Consider the following 18,272-nt stretch of genomic DNA (forward strand, 5'->3'; position numbering starts at 1 on the left):
TAAGGACTCCAAGAAGTATTTCTCCTTAGATATGCTTGAATGACTCCTTCCAGCAAGCCTGGTCTGCTATCACTGTGACCTTGTCATCTACAAAAGTAACTGAAAGTGGTTGACCACAGTTTTTTTGCTATATTGGAGGAATATGGTTTGGAAGACTCACGAGCATTTGGGATAGGGAGGACCCAAGCACAGAAGACTTCTGGTGTTTCTGTACAGTTGCCATTTTCTCCTGGGCTGAATAATTTGTAAGCAGAATTTCTCTCTTCCAGTAAAGCACCATTAACTGCCAGTGCTTTAACACTGTAGTTACATTTTTTCACATTTTCCGTTTTTTCCATTTCTTTTGTGACAGTAATTGATTTTGAAAGAAAAATTAATGACAGTAGGGCCTGCCTTTCCTCCAGGTATCTCTATAATGGACATAAGTGCACTGCCAGCAGCTACTTCAGCACCTTTCAGATACATTAACTGGTAACAGCCTTTTCTAGGAAAAAGGTATGCTATCACTAATGGAATAAATATATATATGTCTGTGTGGAAATACAGGAAAATTATAGCAGAGAAGAAGATCATTACTACATAATTGCAATTTTCAGAGGGAAAGACTTGTGTCTTGTCTGGCACTATTCTGGCATAACTAACCTTCAAGACCATGCAAGAGCTGTTAAAAGAGACTTAGAGACAACAACAGCCTCTCATGCTGTCCCTCTTCTTCAAGTTCAGGCCTGAACAAAAACTTCATAGACTTCATAGCAGAGTAACTGGTGCACAGTCCCTCTATAGACAATACCCACCAAACAAACACACTAATTATTTAATTAGAATTAACTGCAAAAATACAGTACAAATACCCACCAAACAAGCACAGTAATTAGTAACTGATCCCTGCATTTAGTCAGTCGAATATAAGCAGTTGCTTGCTTCTCTGCTCTGAGCATGTTTTCTCATTCTTCTCCTCTGAGCATTTCCATAAAGCAGTTGCAGACCATGGCTGCCTGCCTCCTTTCATACATATAGCTATACTCCTTTACAACCATTATAACAGAATGTCACCTGTAGGTTTGATTGCTTTCATCCAGAGTAAAAATTTATGGCTTTGATTCTACGTGCTCCCTGTGGGAAAAGGAGGATTACGTGTCTGGGCAGCACGGTCTGGACAAGCACACCAACCTCTGCTCTGATGGGGGAAATTAGCAAATTATCTTGGTTTCAGTGGTGCAAAATTTGGCAAAAAAATCACTGAACAGTTCATAGCAGTATTTCTTTTGTGACTACCTGTGTTTTTTGTTACAGGTAAATTTTGAAGATTAAGAAATCCTGACTGTCAGATTAAAAGGAAGAGAGACTTTGGGGAAGGTTGTTGAGCTACTTATCTACACCATGGAGAGAGAGCACGAGAGGGACTAAAATTTGCAAACTGGAGCACTGATGTCAACTGGGGCTCAGCTGCAGGAGGGTTGTGAACCAAGAGATGTTTAGCATTCAGATGCTAAGTTACCAAGATGCAAGTCTCCACATAGTGAGAAATTAGGATGTCAAAACCTGACAATCCAGATAATTAAAAGCTTCGATGCTGGAGCCTATGAAGTAAGGGGAAGAAGCAAATGGGGAGACAAAAGGGAGGAGAAAGATTTAATTATTCCTTCAGGGAAATTAGTTTCCATTATAATTTTTTGTATTTTTGCCAATTTCTGGTTGACAAATGCATGCCCAGAAAGCAGGAATTTTAAAAAATCTGTATGACAACATTCTTTTCAATGAAGATGAATTTAGTATTAACTCCTTGTGGGCCCTAGTAAAGGTTCTAAATAAATAATCTTCTGTAATTCTGTAAGGTAAGCTGCATCTGGAGTGGGAAAAAAGGTGTAATTCCTGATACATGAGAGGAGTCACAGCGGCACTGCCTCAATTATCACAGTGGCTGTCCAACAAACATTTGCAAAAGGTTTCACCTTGAGACACATTTGCAAGTTCCTTAGAATGAGGTTTGAGTGTCTCCTAAAAGTCTTGTGAAATAGAAGTCTCAGCTAATTTTCCTCACTTCCATGAAGCCCCCTGTGGTCTGACAAGTATTCCAATGCTGACTTAAATGAAGGCAAGGTATTACTGAGGTACTTTCCCACAGATTTACAGTGAAATATTTTTGTTTTTTCTTAGCATTCACAGTTGTTGGGGTTTTTTTGTGTGGTTTTTTTTTTTTTTGGGGGGGGGGTTATGGGGTTTTTTTGGTTTTTTTTTTGTTTGTTTGTTGTCAAAAAATATTTTATTTTGCTAATCTAATATCTGGTTAGTATTCCTTTTCCCAAACTATTTAATCTGGATTTTTCTGTTTGACTTGATGCTTTTCCAATGTCCTCAGAGTCCTGCAGATCCCTGCCAAGTGTCTCAGATCCTCCCTACTGATCTCTGGGGTGAACAGGCTCAGCATCATGGGGCAGTTTTCCACTTGCTCTCGCCCTCTGATTGCAGCCTTTCCTCTCTGTTCAAAGGATTGAATATACCCAGGACCATCTTGAATGAACCCAGGACTTGTATTATGGCAGATCTTCAGCTGGCTGCTTCGGCCAGGGGACACTGGGGACAGAGACCACCTGGGTTTCAGTCTCAGCACCCCAGAAGAGTTACACATTTTACACATAGCTAAAGAGTTTCAACATAAGTGAAGAGCATGCTCTATTCTAAGAGCTGTCTGAGGATAAGGCTCTTTTCCTGGAGCGTGAGCACAGGAGAAAGGAAGGTTTATACTGTGGGAGTGAAGTTGCAGATGAGCTGAAGTTGTTCTCCTGGTTCCCTTTCCTCCTAGTGAATTATTTAGCCTTGTGGCTAATGAAAAATTCATTGCTTTTTGTTGATGTAACTAACAGTGGGGCCTGACTCCTGTCTTATTACCAAATTCAAAAGTTTTTAGTTTATAGTTTTTGTATTTCATTTCAGCTCTGTTTTTCTCCATTTCTCATGATTAAAAAAAAGGAGAAATAATAGAATAAGGGTCAAGGACTCACACAGCAATAATAAAAGAAGTTACTTTTCTCTGACAAATTTTGTGATGTACTAGCTATATCCATAGCAAACATTAGGTAGGAAGAAAAAGCCCCAAACCAAAAACAAATCTGGGAGCTGGAAAAAGACTGTTTACGTATTCTTTTTATTTATGTACTTATTTCAACACCATTACCCCCCAAAATGCCAAAGCCCATTTTCTGAGATGAGATTCTCAAACAGAAAAGATGAATAATTAAAGATGAGGAATTCTGTAGTGGAAATTAAAATTTTTCATTAACCACACTGCTTGGATTACATCCATAGTACTGGGATTGCTATTACTCTTTCCTGATCCAGGTTAGGGTCATCCAGCTGGCTGACAGGACAGAATCAGGCCTATGTATGCCCACCCATCTCAAGATGTTAGCTCATACTAGGAGGTAAGCATAGAGTGAGGGCTGATATAGGTGCAAAGGGATGCTTCAGGGGATCCCTGCATGGTAGAACATATATAAACTGCATATATAAAATTTCTTGAATGGAGCACAATATAACTACATGCTATCAACAGTTAAATTCTAGCTATGGAAGAAGCAGGTTAGTCCATTTTTAACTATGAACTTCTTCCCCAAAGTAAAAATGGATTAGCTGAGTTAAGAACAAGTTTTGCTCTTTCATTCAAGTCACACACCAGCAAGAGATCTGTGTGCACTTGATTGATGCAGTGTCACAGCAGTGCTAAGTTACGTGTTTGACTGTCAGTGGTGCTGCTGAGGTACAGATGGGAAGTAAGAGCTTGCAATGTGCCAGACAGTGAGGCAAAGGACATGAGAATGGAAGACTGGAGTGGAAATGTCAGTGGGTGTCTTTCTTGTGCAAAGGCTTCAGCCCCACAGGAACCTTCATAGTAGCTGTGAAGAAAACAATTGGAGGAAAACTACCAGTGGCATAAAAATGCTGGTACTAACAAAAGGAAGAAAGGAAAAAGGTAGTAAATTACATAGCAAACACCCAGTTTTCTAGCCTTACTCTATAGAACACTGCTTTGGCCATCTTAGACCAGATACCATGGGAAGAAGAAATGTCAATTGAAAATGGCACAGACATTTTAATTGCTACAAGTTTTGACTTTTTAGCATGGTCCTCATTCCCTGGACCTTTTCAAGCAAAATAAGATCACATATGCTGCTGTAACATATCTCCCTTCCTAAAATTTTTTCAGTGACTAAGACCTCAGAAGTTGTTCCATACCCTTGTGTTGTCACTAAAGAGAGACAGTGAGCAGCTGAAGAGAGTGAGACTGAATCCTCTGCTGGTCTCCTCACTTCTGGCATCCCACAATTCTAATGGAGAAAGGCTCAGCTTGGCCTGTCCCCCTGGGCTTATACTGTGCTCCTGCTTTGTTATGGCAGGACCTTAAAAAACAAACTGATTACCATGGGTGGATCTCAAAGCAGATCTTTCCTAACTGGACTTTTTCCTCCAGCCTGGTAGCCTGGAGAAGGTGCCATACAGCCACTGCACTGACTGCTGAAGGAGTTGCTTCTCTTAACATGTAGTTCTTTTTCAATCTCAAGTACCTAAGTCACGTGCACATAATTGTATTTCAGCTTTTACTCTAGCATATGACCCTTTTTTAGGGTCAGACCTTGGGAGTTTAGGTGTAATTGACTTAGAAGGGTATTTAGGACCCAACAGACTATTGAAGGTCTTAGGACTCTAACTTGTTTAACTGCCCTTAAAACTGTTACTATCAAATGTGTCTGGTGAAGTTCAATAGAATCTGTCAAACCAACACACGTCAAAAATCAAATCAGAAACAAAAGTGTCCGTGGATTGTCACTTTGTGCTGTTTCACTTGTACTGGTTTAGGTTTTGCTTCCCTAAAGGGAAAAATAGCAAAGAAAAGTTACTTGCAGCAGTTGTTATATTATTTTTTTATTTTTTAAACATTGCAATAGCACTCAATCTTTTTTTTATTTTTATTATTATTTAATCAGTTCATCACAGCTGTACTTAAATGCTGATGGGGGACTCAGGCAATATCTCTTAGTCAGTGAGGTCTCCTCACTGACTAACAGATATTGCCAGGTCCAGAAAAAAATTAAAGTTTTCATTGCAAAGAAATGCCTTTAGTACATCTCTTCATTATATCCACATAGGTATAGCTTCATTTTAAGTGTCAGAGTTAATTTTAATAGCCATCAGAGGGAAGGGAAGGGAAGGGAAGGGAAGGGAAGGGAAGGGAAGGGAAGGGAAGGGAAGGGAAGGGAAGGGAAGGGAGGGGAAGGGGAAGGGGAAGGGGAAGGGGAAGGGGAAGGGGAAGGGGAAGGGGAAGGGGAAGGGGAAGGGGAAGGGGAAGGGGAAGGGGAAGGGGAAGGGGAAGGGGAAGGGGAAGGGGAAGGGGAAGGGGAAGGGGAAGGGGAAGGGGAAGGGAAGATTCATAGTTAGCAAGCAGCCCTCAGAGGGAATGAAGGAAGTACAGAAATATGGGTTGGCACCTTCTATATTGCATCCTGCTGGCCAACCACATTGACTGAATATTTTTATTTACTAATGAAGGAAATCTTTTTATCAGCTTCTCTTTGAATGCACAACAACTCTCCAGATTGCAGTTGTGTGTGCAACTATCTATACCTCCACAGCTCCCAAAAAATTATCCAGGAAGCAGCCACTGGAGGAATGCAAAAACCTTTATAAGAAGCTGAATTTCTTTACCCTCAAAGTTCCAAGCCTGGCATGTGCCAAAGGCTGTGTGGCCAGAACTGGCTCTGCTGTCAAATTAAATCTTGCAGACTTTGTTCAGTGTTTTGCATTAATGAACAGGGATTAATTTTGCTGAAGAAAGTATCAGTGCTACTTAGAGATCTTGTGGGAGCAGTCATGTACTGTTCTTGGCAGAATTCCTTCATCATCTAGTTAATAACTTTAGTTTCCTGAACTGTTGACCCAGAGATATCTTTGAGGAGAGATGGATGATGAAAATAATTGTTCTTTTAATCTTTGATTAAACACGACAATGACATACTTAGACTGATATACATATTGTAAGAGCTGTTTCAAGGGAAGAGGCCATGGGAAAGGATGGACTACCTTTCATTAGCAAAGCCTTCCTGTATACGTTCCTGGTGAAACAAATTTCTCATTGTGCTAAGTGGCTACCACAGGCTCTTATTCTAAGCTGAATGTTAGCTTTGGGACCAAGTTTAATTTCTTTTGTCAAAGAAGAAAATTACATTTAATCCTCCTAAGTAGATTTTAGTAGTTTTCTGGAGTTGATACAACATAAGCAACTTCATGAAGTTACATGGCAATAGGACCATTGTCTTCTATGTTCAGTCTCTCTTTTGAGGTTTCCAGGAGCTAAGTTTGAAGGTGATGTGAATTCTGCTCTGCACAAAGTGGAAACAAAAGTAATTAGTTCTGGAGACAAATTTTTGGTCAGTTCTCAATCTGAAAAATGTCTTTTGCCTGACAAAAGAACCATTAGTAACTTGGATCATTTTACTTCCCTCTACATAGAAAAACTTCCCTACATATCTGATATATTAAGCAGGGCACTGTGCAAAACCTCAGCAGTAGCAGTGTCATCTATTCCACCCTGAAAATTTATAGCAACTGAAAAGTAAAGAGATCCAGGATTTGGATCCTGATTTTGCCTCTGCTGTGTTAGAGGTTACTGAATGCAGAACTATCTATTTTGGATAAATAGACCATGCTGACCTGTCAAACACACTCATCCAATGCTTGTCATAGGAATGAGCTAGAAAGGCTCTTCTTCTTGAGAAATTCTTGAGCAATTATTATTTTTTTTTATTTGAAAATACAGAGTTTACTTTATTTGTACTGTTTTTCTTTGCACCATGGAAGGGAACTGAAAGAATGTGGCAAAACATGTTCTTTTTGTTGTAAATTAAGTTTTCTGAGATGGGGCATTGAGCAACCTGGTCTAGTGGAAGGTGTCCCTGCCCATAGCAGGGGGTTGGAACTAAATGGTTTTTAAAGTCTCTTTTAACTTCCAATTATTCTATGATTTTGTAAGTGACCAATAGGATTTTAATAACCCTCCAAAATCCTGTCTACTTAGCATTAAGGTTTGATTGCTCTCCATTCAATGATGATTCAGCTTCCATAAGTCAGCATTTAAGTCAGCCACCTATGCATTCAGAGTCAAATTTCCCAAATACCCATTTTTTTTCCAAGACTAAAATGAAACCAGTCTAAAAAATTTCTATGATTTCTGAAAGCAGAATGATTAAAAGTCCTTTACTAAGATTAGATGAATTTATTTATTGATCTTTTATAAACTTAAAGAAGTGTCTAAAAAAATGAAGTTATTTTCTAAGAAAATGTTGTAAGTTGCATCAATATGTTTCGTGTTTTTTTTTAATTTCAGAAATAAATTTTCTCCTATGCTCCTCAACAAAATATTTGCTGTCTGAAAAGATTCACATAAAATATTTTGTGTTATATTATCAGGCCTTTTCATTGCACCTTCCTACATATAAGATTAAATTGGAATAAGCAATTTATATAAATTTCAAATAGGGATATGGATATGAAGAAAGAAATTTTAAAAAAGAACTGTTAAATTCTTAAAAAATGTATTATTTTTGTTTACAAATCATTGGCTAACACCTCCTAAGACAGACATGCAGTAGTCTGTCAGAATAGTCTCTGTGAGATAACATTGATACATGTCTGTATATGATTTATGTCTTGTTTCATTTAAATCCTATTCTCTTTTCTGCTTCTAATTTGTGTAACTGTTGCAGATTTTTATAAGTCAAAGCAATGATTAGTGATTAAGAACACAATTTGTTGGATGAACTTTGTATTAAGCAGCAATTTACAACATAGAAAGATTTGGGGGACAAACCTAGGGCTTGTTGAATACTCAGTAGATGAAAGGCCAAGAAAATGAGGTATCTGCATGTATGAAAATGTTAGAACTGTATGTTTTAATATGTATGATTAGCTCTTATAACAAATCTGGAATCTAGGAAGAAGCTTGTGAAAAGCAGGAATATTTCAGGCACAGGGAAAACGTGTGCAAACGTGAATGCTTTACATGAGCTCATTCCCATGGCTGAGAAACCCATCTGTTTCTGTTTTCTTGCTTGCTTCCTTTCAGGCACACAGAGTTCTGTGATACCCCCCAAATAAAATAACCACCATCAAAGCAAATAAAGGCATTTCCCTTATCTGATAATTGTGACCTTTCTCATCCCCTGCTGTGTGTGCTTAAAAAACCAGTGTCATTGACATCAGCAGCTCCCAGTACGTGATGTCTCATTTGTACACCACAAGAAACAGAGCTGGTAAGAAATGTTCCCAAGAACTAGAAGGCCATTCATTGTCAATTAACAACACACTTTAATGGGTTTCTTAGCAACAACATTTGCTTTAAGCATAGGCCCCTAAGGGACGTGCTCTGTGTTGTCAGACAAACAGCAAATGAAGACAGCTATTGATCCTTATGCTTTTGTGTGCTGAATTACAACACACAAGGATAACAATTTCACAATTACATTTGGAGTCAAAATGCTTATAGCACAAGATGTTTGCATTAAGAATGAAATGTTCCTTCCATTCCCCCGGTGGGATTTGCATCTAAAAATACAATTTGCTGAAGGAATTTCAATCAGGAATTGCCAAAAAGGATGTCAATTCTCCAGTCTTGGAGTTATAGAAACATGGTAAACTCCAAAACCAGTGGAAACCCAATCCAGGTGAAAACATTTAGTCAGAATATTTTTAGGGAAGATACAGAACCAAGGCATTGAAAATCTTTCAAGATGTCAGCCAGTTCCATTAAAAATTTCCAATCTGAGATATGCATAGTTCCAGGGTGTAACTTTACCTAATGACAAAATTTCTCTTAATGCTTCATATAATTTTTCATCTAGTATCTAATTTTTCATCCTTCTCTTATTCAACAACCTGGGCATTCAGGACTGCTCATTTCCCTCTCTTTATTTGGCAAACATTACTTTATGTGTGTAAGAATACTATTTTTCTGAACTGAAAAAACACCATTCCTGGATTCATTCTTCATACAGCAAGTTTTCTACACATCTGTTTACTTTTGCTTCTTACTGAGCATTTTTTCTCCCTTTATTTTTCTGGGAGGTGCTAATACAATTATAGAATTATTTGAGTTGGAGGAAACCTCAAAGACCATCTAGTCCAGCCCTGCTGACATGGCCGGGGAGACCTTTCACTAGCCCAGGTTGCTCAGAGTCCCATCCAACCTGGCCTTGAACACTTCCTGGGATGGGGGATGCTGACCAAAGTAAGTCTAATACTCCCACTGAGCCCCAACTAGAGGGAAAGCTTCGACTTAGAAACTCCTGTTAGTGTAGACAGCTGTGGCAGTGCATCAAACAGGCTCTGTAACTGCTTCTCCTTCCTTGGGGTCTGTCTACACATGCTCAGGACAGTTTTCCTACGGCTTGGTTGAATAAACTGTGATCACATTGTTGTGAAAGAGCTCCTCTTTCTCTTGAGCTGCATTTGAATTCATGGTCTCTCTGCTTGACCTTGCCTATTGCCTGCCTGATGATTGGTTTAGGCATGGCTACACCTGGACAGGTACCCCACTGACCATCACCTACAGACTTGACCTGGCTGGAGCTCAGCCCTGTCCTGGCCCTGTGGCCATGCTGAGCAGTCACATGGCTCTGAGTGTGCCTGGTCACTATCCCCAGGCTTGCTGAATCCCATGAGACCCTGGCTGGTGAGAACAGAATCCCATGGCCATCCCAAACATCCCAAACCTGTTGGGGCAGCTGGCCAGTACTGTGGTCTGGCAGCAACTCAGGATGATGCATAGGGTCCTTTCAGACCCAACCAGTATCTAGAGATGTGTATTCCCCACCCCAAAAAACGGAGTTCGCTGTTCCAGGCTGTTTCCCTGTATTTTACCTGAGTAAACACAAGATGGACTAGCTGATGGACTAGCTAGTCTTTTGGACCACTGTAAAAAAAGGCAATTTTACAGATTTTTAGAGAGTTATTTTAAAGGACAGCTATTGTTATCTACAACCCAGGCATGCAACAGTCTTCAGTTAAATAAAATTTTCATTTTAGCTAGTTGATTTATTTGCTAGATGCTTAATCAGAGGGTGTTACTCATCTCTGACCAGTGATACTTGCTGGATCTGCCTTGTTTTCTGGGCTCATTTGCAGCTGTCAACAATGTTAACCCTCATTTCAAATATTTCTTAAAATAGCAGTTGTTTGGGCACTATTTTTGTTATGTTTTCATTGTCCTTTTAGCATTCATGCTAAAAGGTAGCCATCAAACACTGGTGAAAATAAGCCATATGTTAACTTTATGCAAGGTCTAAAACAAGAACTGCAGATAGACAATTTGTCTTCTCCTGGGTGGACTCTTTTTTCAAGGACTAGTTCTTAAAAATAATAATAAAAAAAAGTAATACAATTTGTACAAAATCTGTACAACACAATGCAATTTCCTTGAAAATATTAAGGAAATAATATGCAAGGCATGTTATTTTAAAGCCCTATTCATGTTTCCATTCTTGTCAAGTAGACATTTTGACCAAGGTAGAAAACTGATGTTAAAAAACAATTATGAAAGAGAGCATAGCCAGCATCTACCTTGGTTTCTTTAATCATTGCACTGCCTGGGCCAGTGCCAGATGCCTGAGAGCCACCCCCATAGACTGTCCCTGGTGGCCTCCCACTACTTGACCTGCCCTGCCCATGGCCCAGGATGGCACATAGCCCACTGAGGCTGCCAGCCCCTGCCTCTGCCACACCACAGCAGTGCTGGTCCCCAGCTCCCCATAGCCCTTCCTTGCTCAGCCATGGGACCATAATCCATTCCTGTCCCCAGACAGGTACCAAAGCCCAAAGCTGGAGATGAGCCAGTGGCTCCCAGGGCCTTGCTCCTGGCCGGGAGTGGGATGAACTTTGACTGCCAAGCATTTAAGGAAAAAGATATTGTTTCCTGTTAACAGTGGCTATTGTGCAGATATTTCTGCTGCCCTCATTAGCTCTGTCTCAGCCCTTGAGGTTAGGGAGAAGCCATTGTTCCGCGTTTTGAGGGCCTTTTTCTAAAAAGACCTCCCAGTAGTTTTGCAGAGTTATCATGGTGTTTTTCCTTGCTGTGCAATGCATATATGTACAAGACTCCAAGGGCAAAGGCAGCCCCATGCTGGATGCACAGATCAGATGAAGGAGGCTGGCAACTCACATCCCACTGACATCTGACCCAGGTGTCAGGCGATTTTTTTCCTTTAGGGTGCTCAAGGCTACAAGCAAGTGGTAGATTTAGGTGCCCTTATCATAGCTCTTCAGACCTTCTGCTTTCCTGCTTTGTCGTGGTGGCAAAGGAATGGTTGTGCCTGACTGCATCGGGGGGGACCTAGGGATTTCATATATAAGCCTACCTACAGAAGTGTTCCTTCAAATCCAATGGGATTTGAATCAGGCGACTAACTTGTATAACTAATTTTTATTGAATAGTCAAATTGAATTTTATTGAATTTTGAATATTGAATTTTATTCTTCTTTCTAAACTCTAGAACAAAGTTGCTGTAATGTTTCTTCCTTGCCTTAACCACACCCAGAAAAACAATACTGTAGGTGTTCAAGGCCTTGCAAAAAGTTCAAGACATGGAACAGTTCAGAAAATTTATTTCACTGCCCACCCCATATCTAGCCTCTGAAGAGGTTTATGGATAGACCATTTGCAAATGTAGAGTCATATCAGTCAGAAAAAAATCTTATGAGGCACTTTCTTCATCAGATATTCTATTGTACCTCTGAGTGTCTTGATCTCACTGCTCTTTTAAAGATGTTAGGGCCAAAATAGGGACAAGGAAATGAAAACTGGAAAAGGTTTCTTTATTTACTGTGGACTGCCTGTCTGCATTTTAGTTAAGGTAAATTATTCCACCAAAGCAAATAATTTAAAAGAATATTTTGAAAGTTAAGCATTTTAACACCACACATAAAAATTCCAGGTTGTTTCTAAACATGTCTTGTAGGGTTCTTGTGGCCTAAAATATAATTTTTTTTTTCTGATTTGCAAAGATGGCACAGTGGATTTACCACCATTTCTGTGAAAGGATGCTAAGGACTTTATTAAGTGGCCCGGATAATGTTAGCAAGCATGAATAACCAAAGTATTTCTCTCTTCAGACTATTTGATAGTCATTGCATAGGTCCCTTACCAACATACTTCTCTTTTTTAATTCAGTCCCTCTGCTATTCTTTTCTGCTGCTTAAGAACAATTTTGGGACTTGCCAGAGAGTTATTTTTTCTTTCCAGTTAATGTATAAATTTACCCAATTCTGCTACCGAGCTATGAAAGATAAAACAAGGTTAAAAAAGTACAAGATTCCTGCTTTCTTTACTCTCTTGTTACAGGTCAGAAAATTGCATTTTGACCAAAAAAATACTCTCTGTAACAAAAAACTTCTTTTGAACAATGTCTTCTAAATCTTGCATTTCAAGAACCTTCATCAAGTTATGAACAATAGTTTCTCTCTATGAAGAGATGGAGTCATCCACCCCCCATAATTTGGTTTACAAAATGGCTCTGTTTCCTCGGTAAGGAAAGAAACAACCTTTCAACATTCTGAAGAAAACTGGTTTTGTTCTTTGGGTTATTAGTAATTTCTGAAAGTCAGGAGCTCTTATAATTCTGGCTCCTGGCTCATGATCTTGATTGTATTGTTTCCAAAGTGAATCTATATTTCCCATCAATTTAATAATCCAGAAGTCCCTCTATTCTATACCGTAAAGTTTCAGAGGTAGTACTTATACACAAAAGAAAAAAGTCAGCATAGATACAGGAATGTAATTCAAGCTCTATTGATTTATATTTGCTGAGGATATGCTGGTTAATGTGATACAAACAGGGAATGTACTCTTTGAAAGACAGGGCAATCCTGTAAGGAAACCAGTTGAAGTTGCTACTTGCCAGGACAACACTTTTCTATTGCATTGATAGTTAACAAGTATTTCCAAGACAAAGGAAATACCACCTGGGAGTAATAGAGTAAATTCTTGTCTTACCCTTGACTTGCCATACATATTTTCAAATATTTTTTAAATGATCCTTTGAGCCATGTGCCAGATTAGTATGCCTCATTAGAAACATCTCAAAGGGCTTATTTTCAGAAAGATAATCTTATAGCTCTTGCCCCATCAAATTTTTAAAAAATCAGAAAGATATTTCAAGGGCAGCTTTGGATTAAATATCTGTCTTCAGAAAATCTTGGTCATGGACATCACCATCAAGAAATAGAAATCTGTTGGCTCTATCCTTTTGTCAGCTTTGTCTATCTTGTGCCCCTGAGTTTAAGAGTTACAAGGCCATGGAAAAAGAATTCGGCAGTCTCCCTCTTTGCCACCAAATCCAAAGGGGTTTCCCAACTTCTTAAGACCTTCAGCTTCAGTGAAGAATACATCTCATCAACTAAATGAGGTGTCTGTGTTTGTCATTGTCCTACTACCTTCACGCAAGTTTCTGTGCTCAAAAAATACATGAGAGAAAGGGCATTAACAGAAAAGAAAGGCTGAATACAGTACTGAGCCTCCCTCTCAAAGACATATCTGTTTCATAAGCTATCCTTGAGACAGTGAATACAAATGTGAAGAGAAAGTGACAGAGCCTTCGGGTCATGGAATAAAAAAGCTCATCTCAGTGTAAATCAAATGGGGATCAAAACAGTTTAATTTATGTTTTTAACTGATAATCAGTGCATTCAGGACTGATATCAACACTCAAAGAAATGTAAGATGTGCCTGTGATCATCAATGCAGTCTGTTGTGTTCTAGGACAGGTAGAAGAGCAGCACCTCTTTACCGACAGGGAAAACCTCAGGAGTCCCTGAAGTAAGATCTTCTCCACAATATTCTGCTTTGCCTGCTTTCCACATGCTGTTCTCGGCTGGGTAGCTCCTGGCTGCCTTACATGTTTTTCTTAGAAACAAGGAAAAACATCTGAAACTGCTCAGCATGTGGAAACAGAAGTTCTAGATGGGGGTGACAGAGTATGGGGGTGGAGTGTGGTGCCCTAAAAATAGGTATCCATGGGCTATTTAAGTGTTCCAAGTTATCAGACTGCCACTTCAGAGTGTCAGGAATGTCTTTTAGGATGGAGAACCTAGGAAGGAATTGTGTCAAAACTGATAGCCCACAGGCATTTCTTTCCTGAATGTCAAGGAATTCCTCATGGTTACGTGACAGCACCAAGCCCAGTTCAGCACATTTAGTGGAGTTTGGAGACTCAGTCAGCTTTTCATGAAGTCAATGCTCCCACTTGGAATCAGAGAATCATGGAATTGTTGTGGTTGGAAAACACCTTTGACATCTATGAATCCAACTGTTAACACTGATAAGTCCACTGTGGAGACCCTGGGGGCCTTCCCTGGTCTAGGGAGACACAAAAAGCTTGCCTCAAAAAGCTGTTAGAACCCATTGGCTCCTTCCCTTGTTCCTACGTCTGCTCCTATGTCCCTGAGCCACTCCTTCCCTATTCCCTGATTGGCCCTCATCTTTTTGTACTGCCCTGAGACCAAGGTCAGCCCCAGGCCCCTGTAGAGGGAAAGTTTAGACCCCCTGGGTGCCTATGACTGGGACCTAATCATCTCACCATGTGGCGGAATGAAATATCTGAGGATATTATGCAAAGGTTCTTTTTGCTTCCTTACCCCGGACTATGCTAGCAGCAAATCAGACTGCTACAGTCCACCACTAAACCATGTCCTTAGGTACCACATCTACACATCTTTTGCGTACCTCCAGGGATGATGACTCAACCTCTTCCCTGAGAAGCCTATTTCAATGCTTGACAACTTTTTCAGGGAAGAAATTTTTCTGGTTGGCTTGGGAAGCAACCTCCTAGTAATGCTAAAATGAAGAAAATGAGTTTATTTTGAAATACCATGAGACAAAAAGTCAAAATAATGTCATGCATAATATACAGTAAGTGCCTTATGTTGTTAGAAACATAGCACTATAGTTCCATTTGGGAATCAAATTACTTTGGGGAAGAGGGGGAGTTTGGTAATGCCTATTCAGTGTTACTGGGAGAATTGTAGCTTCAAAGTCCCTCTTATTCCCTTCCTCAGTGTAAGGTAAAGGCTTCCCTTTGCTGGTGTTCCCAGCATTTTGGCTTAATAGGCAGTTACTCCTGCTTGTAACAAACCTACTTTATCCTGATTTAATATCCTTATTTCATGCTAGGAAATTTAAGTGGGCCGACTCTTCAATGATGTACACTGCATGAGTTACTGAGAAAGTTACTCTCCCCCAACTTTGGCAGTTAAAGATCTAGGCTGAGTACCTGTATTACCTTTAAAGTTGGTTCAAAGGAAAAAAAGTGCCTCCATAAATGACCCATCTTACCCTAAAACAGTTCTTCAAGACAGATTGAGCGAACTATCTCTGGAGGTGTCCATTTTTCCCTAATAACTGTAAAAGGAGACTGTTGTGACTAGCCCAAACTTAGCCATCTAAAGGTCATACCTTCAGGATACATTAGGTGCCATCTGCTTTGTGGCCTCCAAGGGTGTCAAGGCAATGTTGGAAAAAATCAGGTAGCCAAGGAAAAAGGAGTGCCAGGTCCCTCATTCCATTTTGTCAGAATTGTGAACAATACTCCAGCCTTTGTTTTGTTGGAGATATTTCTATTTTGAAAACAGACTGTGAAATGTTGTTCACTTTCACATTTCTTTTTTCTTAGTAAAATTATCAGGTGTCTCACACAAAAGTTCCTTTCTGACACTCCAGATTCACAGCCCTGTGAAAGGAGAGGTATTCACTGCCAGGCTTGTGTCTTAGTCCCATGCAGCATATGCAACTCACCCACAAGGAAGCATTTATTCTTGCTTTGCTAATCCTGAAGAAAAGTGGCTCTTACTCTATTTTAGCTCTGGGGATTACAGCATTTAAACAGTCCAGAGAGCAGATACTCATAACTTGGGTCATTTTAGAAAGCAGCAATTCTTAATTCTTCTTCCTATTAAAACAAGGTGAAGATTTGCCATTTTAGTTTTTCAGCAGAAAGACTACAAAAGCAGTGGGGAATTGACCCCACACTGTAAGTTATAGACTAGGGAAGTGCAACAATACAGAGACAACTATGTAGAAAGTACACAGAAGCTTTTTTCTTTTCTTTTCTCATTAACAGTACAGATTTGGTTTGATTGTATGAGGTATTCATGTTCCTAGATTCTGCTTTGTTTAAAAAACAAAAAAGATTTATTGTAAATAAAAAGGAATCTGTAACTTTCTCAGTTAGATGTCTAAATCAATGAATCATATTAGAAGAAAAATGTCATAGTGTTTGGGCACAAAAATATTCTAGAGGTTGTTACTGCTTTCAAATGACAAACAGAGAAACCAATGTTGAAATGACGGAGTCTTATTCAGTAAGAATCCCATACCAAATGACAGAGACTCAGCAGAGAGACTTCTGCCATGAAACACTGATTTAACAGTAAATCCTCATCACAGGAACTAGACAAGAAGTGGTTTTCAGAGCAAGCCTTTGCAGTCACATACCAGGTTTCATTCAGCCTTTAGCCCAGCTGTGTACCCACTGTAAGGATATCCATGTGAGACTAAGAGGCAGAGTAGACTTGAAGAGAACATCCCCATATTTCAATATCTCCCAATCCAGCTTCCCTTTGCAGAGGGTTCTGCTACTCTGGGAACTCTCCACAGCTGTGCAGAAGGAACCCGATCCTCCCCACAACATCTACTCCCTTCAGAGACCATGCAGAGGGACCAAACACAGCAAAGGTGTACAAAGTTGAGTGCCTGTGCCCTGTGGTGAAGACAGATAATGTACTCCAGAGACCAGAGTGTAGGGGAAATGAGGAAGAAGTGATTACTGCATAATGGCTTCCTGCAGCTGGGATGTGACAAGGTATTTAACAGATCTCTGATTTGTTTACAATTACACCTAATAATACCTTAGACCCTCTCTTATGGGAGTCAAAATGTGGCTTAGACTTAAAGCAGTTTATAGACACATTAGAAAGAAATGTATAGAAGATTATCCTAATAAGGGTATATAGAAATATATATAATAAGGGTATGTATAAATATATTATAATTCATATATATTATATATTATTATAATCAATACTGAAACATGACTTAAGATATCCACAAAAAACTTGGAATCAAAGGTAGTTCTATGAGTGACAACTTGGAAGCTAATTTTTACATACGCAACTCTTGACTGTTAGGAATTGAATGCTAAATGTCAATGTTTACAGCTTGCACAACTGTAATTGTGTTAATGATGAGTTTGTGTTTGTAAGTTCAGGCTTAGCATGATTGATATTTTAAATAAATTTGTTGCGCTAAATTTTAGCACTCATTACTTGTTTAGCATTCACTAAATTACAGGTTTTAATTCACAAGTCTATAAAAAACCCCAAAAAACAAAAAAAAACCCAAAAACAACTGAGATAAGTAATTTCCCTAAACTACAGGTTACAATCTGATTAAATTAAAATTTGAGTGCTTTGATTCCCATCAGTGATTAATAATACTTTTAGACTTTTCTTTTTGCTTTTTCTTTAGCTTGTTTATGGAAATACCTTAGAGCTAAATGGTAAGGAAAAACCTAGCCATTGAATTCAGCATCATCTCTTAGAAAAGATTTTGTAGGCTCAATGCAATCTATTGAAAAGGCTGTTCTATCAAAATAAAGGTAAAATTGAATGAAAATAGCTATTTCCACTTCTTTGCAGTGATAGCAGAACAGAGAATCTCATCAATTCATACTCATCTGAGCATAGCAGTTCTTGTTCTCATCTACAGATGTAATCTGTAAATGCGAATTTTGTGTCTCCACCTGCCGTTTACCTCCTTGGATGAGTTAGGAAAGTTTCAAGGCTGAAGAGCTGCATGTCCTAAGGCCATTTTGGTGGCAGAGACTGTCCTGGTGACCCAATGATCTCTTTAGATATATCCCTGCCATTTAATAGGAGATACTGCAGTGCCTTTCCTTGAGCAAGCAAGGGCACTGTAATTGTATCTGTATGGTCTCTGATAGCCACTCTTCAGTATGGATTTGAGTCAATGATGCCTGCAGGAATGTGATTTGATTTAAAGACCAACTCTATGCACAAGCCTGTGTCACATATGGTTGTTCATGTCTCAGTAAATTGAGTAATTTTCGAGGTAATAAGGGAGATCAGGACATTTGGGCTCAACCCTAAGGAAAAAGGTTACATACATTTGCAGACTTGCCTTCCACTAACATATTTGGTGAGCATGACATGTTGAG

The sequence above is a fragment of the Passer domesticus genome, chromosome 2, assembly GCF_036417665.1.
Source record: "Passer domesticus isolate bPasDom1 chromosome 2, bPasDom1.hap1, whole genome shotgun sequence".
In the NCBI taxonomy this organism is placed as follows: Eukaryota; Metazoa; Chordata; class Aves; order Passeriformes; family Passeridae; genus Passer; species Passer domesticus.